Below are 4,228 nucleotides of genomic sequence, written 5' to 3' on the forward strand. Positions count from 1 at the left end.
TGGCCACCCAACAAACTTTCACATTTGACAACTGGGTGTAAGTACGAGAACTCAATAACCCATGCAACGGTTATGCAACGGTATTCAACCGTGCGAACTTTGCAAGGAGGGGTGACTGTCAATCACGTTCGCACACCCTGATTAGCGTATAAGTTTTAAAAAACTTTGTTAGGTGGCCACGGTAAGGCGCGTCGTACCGTAAACGGTTTCGACATTTGACCAACATTCGTTCAACAAAGTTGAAAGGATGTTGGGCAAATGTTGGAAGCAAAAACCAAAGTTGTGCGGAGGCCCTTTAAACGGTTCTAACATTGCGCAAACAAAAGAACCAACACTTTCGCGAAATTTGATTGCGAGGAACTAAGAACCAGAAACCAGTCTCTCTCGTCCAGATAAACTACGCCACATTGACTTTTGCGGCCTGATGTGAGCATGCGTGCGTTCGACAAGTGTTGAACAGAGTGTTCAAACGACTCCAACACCATTCAACATTTTCGAGAACAAAGGAAAAGTTGAATCGATGTTGAATGAAAGTTTAAACAGATTTAAACTTGATCGAACAAGCTTTCAACAGGCTTTCGACATTTTTTACGCTTTCAAGAACGTTGGACGACCTGTTCAAACGCACCGAACATTTGGTTCAACAAAAAGTGTTGAATGCATGTTGAAGCAAGTGTTGAAACCGTATGCAGCGCTTCGAATAGGTAAAATCACGCGTCTCAGGATCCAAAGTAACTGGACTGCAGAGACAGTGACCAAGAAAAGCATGGGCTTAAGTAAAATGCGAACCCAAGTTGTTTCGATACTTTCTGGCAAGTATTATTCTTGGCCTAGAAAAACGCATCAGTGCAATACAGTGTTTAGGACGTGCGTCCAAACAAATTAGGGAGCTTTGAAAGCACGCCACGTCTTGGAGACAAGGTGAACATTTCGCATGCCTTGAAATTAGTGTCTCCCAGATATTTAAGCAAAATAAGCAAACAAGGTTGCCGCCCGGAATAAACAGACAGACGCACTGTTACCTGCGATCAGGCGTTCTTTTCTTTAGCGAGGGTATGAAACATAGGGAACTGGGACGGCGGAGCGTATTTTGTATTGGGAAGGGGGGGAGGGGAGGCTAACTGGTAGTTCTGAGGAAATCAATTCTCCGCCAGAAATTTTGAAATCTTGAGGCTCGGAAATGCTACTTTAATTTCAGCATTCTCGACGAGATATCAAAAAAACTAACGTTTATTCTCGTCCGGTTGCCGTTCGGAATTAAGCTCCCTATTTGTGGAAGGCAGGTACTTCATCAATACGTTAACCTTGAGGTAAAAACCAAATTTTGAAGCTTTGTGAATATAGACCTCTTTCATAATGGCGGCCAAATAAAATATTCCTCTGTGTTAGTAAGAGATAAATACTAATAAATCTTTCTAGTCTCGCTACGACGAGCAAATTTCAAAAGAACGTTTGTTTCAAAATGAGGGCATTAGGTCTAATTCACCTAAATGCAAAAGAATGTAAATGTGGTCGCAATTTATGAAAGTGGTCTGTAGCTTTGGAGTCGTAAGCCAGAGTAAAAAAATGAATAAAAGTAACAGTCTTGCATGAAAAATCCACATTCAAGAACGCTATCAGTCCTACCTATTGTGCATAAAATCAATTAGTTGTCAGAACGGGATTTAACCGCATGGCATGACTTCTTAGAAGACTGTGCAGGGTGAATAATTCCCGCCACGCGGCAAAGTTCCTACACCACTCTGACGAAGTTGCCGCTTAATTCCTTCGATCTCCCTACAGAAATTGAAAAGACCATAGAACAGAAGACTGTACAAACCATCAAGAAACTTGAAAACCAATTTAAATCGACATTTATGGCTTTCACATCGGCACAGAACAAAACCACTGTTGGAATTCCCGTACCCGAAAAAGAAAATCTTGAAAGAGCATTGCGATCTCTTTATGTAAGAGAGAAAAGTAAGTTTAAAAATACATGTTATGCCGGATTATATGTCCAATAAGTCGGTATGTCTGTCTGTCTGTCTGTCTGTCTGTCTGTCTGTCTGTCTGTCTGCCGATTCAAGAATTTTCCACTCGGTCTCTACTTCGGGCCGTTTCTTTACCGTGTATCTTTGTTTACAAATAGACAGCGAACAGGCTCTCCTCTTCTGAGGCACGTTTTTGTGTTTTAAACCTGTGTATGTCTTTTTATGCGTTAACAACGGGCGTTAGTAAAATCCGGAACATGAAGCATTCCGGGACATGACAATTTATGATAAATATCTGGAAAAAATAATAAAGACAGCGATTAGGCTGCAATGCAGGCGTATTTTCGAGTAAATCGAGCGAACGTTAGCCGCCATATTGTTTCCATCGAAGGGAGAGGGATCGAGGGGAGGAAAGAAACAGTGATTTTCAGCCCAATCTCAGCTCACGGAAAAGAGTTTATAATTAAAAAAAGTAGGGTGAGAATTTTGGACAATGGTACACAATTCATGGTAGCGAGTGTAAGCTTGTGTCTTTTTTGAAGCAGACGTGAAAAGAAAGTTTCATGTAACGAATGAAATCCGGGTACTTTGCATTCGATACAGAATTCATCAATGAAATAAATGTATTTATTTATTTCTTTGATCGTGAGCGGGCGGTATCCTGAGAATCCTGGAATCTGATTGGTTCCGGGAGCGGGCAGTATTTTCCTATCTCCGGTACATTTGTTGACACGTTAATGAGACAATGTGTAAAATAAAAACATGACTTTTCCAGTTTTTCTTAATAGTTTCTCCTACCTTCTAAACATAGAAATCAATAAAAATGTTATTCACCGGCCTTGGTCGGTCCGTATTGGAAACTGTGCCTGTCTCGCGTACAGTTTTTCCCAATACGGACCTCCCGGCCGGTGAATAACATATATGTATTTGAAGTGTGGGTTATAGACGGAACAGTTAAGTGATCCTCGCGCTTATATTTGGGCAATTTAAGCAATTGTCTCTGAAGTGGCTTCAACGGCTGGCTTCGAATACATACTTTAAATACGTATATTTGTTTCACCGCCGGGAACACACGAGCCCAATGAATTGACCTGCATATAACTGACTGGCTTCATAGTTCGGTTGGTAGAGCATTACACCTCCATCCCAGAGGTCATGGGTTCGAATCCTGTTGAATCCACCTGAAATTTTCAGGTTTTTATGAGAGACAAATTGTCCAACATTGATATTAGTGCGAGCCAGGATCAGTTCACTCTTCCGCAGAATTCATTGGAATACGACGTTTTTCATCAATTCTGCCAAAGTACACAAATGATTTTCCTTTGTACATACATTACCTTTGATCCTGTCTGAAGGCCAAGGACAGAGTAAACTAACCTGATGAAGTTAAAGGGTGGGAAGAAGGGGGGGATGGGGGCGCTTATGTTCTCCGACTACAACTATCATTCAAGGACGATGAACAACAAAATGGCCAACCTTTATTTCCAAAATGAACGATTAAGTTCACTGGACTAATATCGTCTTATTCAACATATGTCAACTTTAATGGCAATGATGAGACTGCAACAATGGTGAAATGAACAATTACACTCAAAACAAGATGCCACCAACAATATGTCAAAAATCTAAGCAGCATTCGAGGTATTAGAGAATTTAAGGAAAGACCGACGGCTACGGTAACGACAGTGCCACAGAGCAAAAATATCATTGGTTAAAAAGGTAAAAATAATTGTGCTTCACGTTCAGCACGAATTTTTGTGCATTTTTTGCCGTACTCCACAAAACAACGACGTGAAATCTTCAAATTTTATTTTATTATTATTATTATTATTTTTTTTTATCACCAAATTTTAGGTTTTGACTTACTTTTTTGCTTTGTTTTGTTTTTGACCGAGGAAGAATGGGCCCCAAATAAGAACTGACGAAGTTACCACCTCCTCGTTTTTGCTTTCTTCCTCACTCCCTCCCCTCTTGTCTTTTCCTCACTCCTAGTCTCTCTGGAGGGAGTTGCCTGCGGAGGAGGCTAGGTTTTGACGACGACGTGAGCGTATCATCCTAGTAATAATGAACCATTCATTTTGAATTTTTACTTTAAATCCGTTCTTACCATCTAGTTACAGGATATTTCGCCAGTGTTGTACAAGGAGAACAAGACGGAAGAATTGCGAAATACTTGCGATAGCGCTAAGTTTTATTTTGGAGTGACGTTTTCGTTGCCGTTCTTGTTGTCCTTGCTTATACTCCCTATTAACTCCTTC

The sequence above is a fragment of the Montipora foliosa genome, chromosome 6 (genome assembly GCF_036669935.1).
Source record: "Montipora foliosa isolate CH-2021 chromosome 6, ASM3666993v2, whole genome shotgun sequence".
In the NCBI taxonomy this organism is placed as follows: domain Eukaryota; kingdom Metazoa; phylum Cnidaria; class Anthozoa; order Scleractinia; family Acroporidae; genus Montipora; species Montipora foliosa.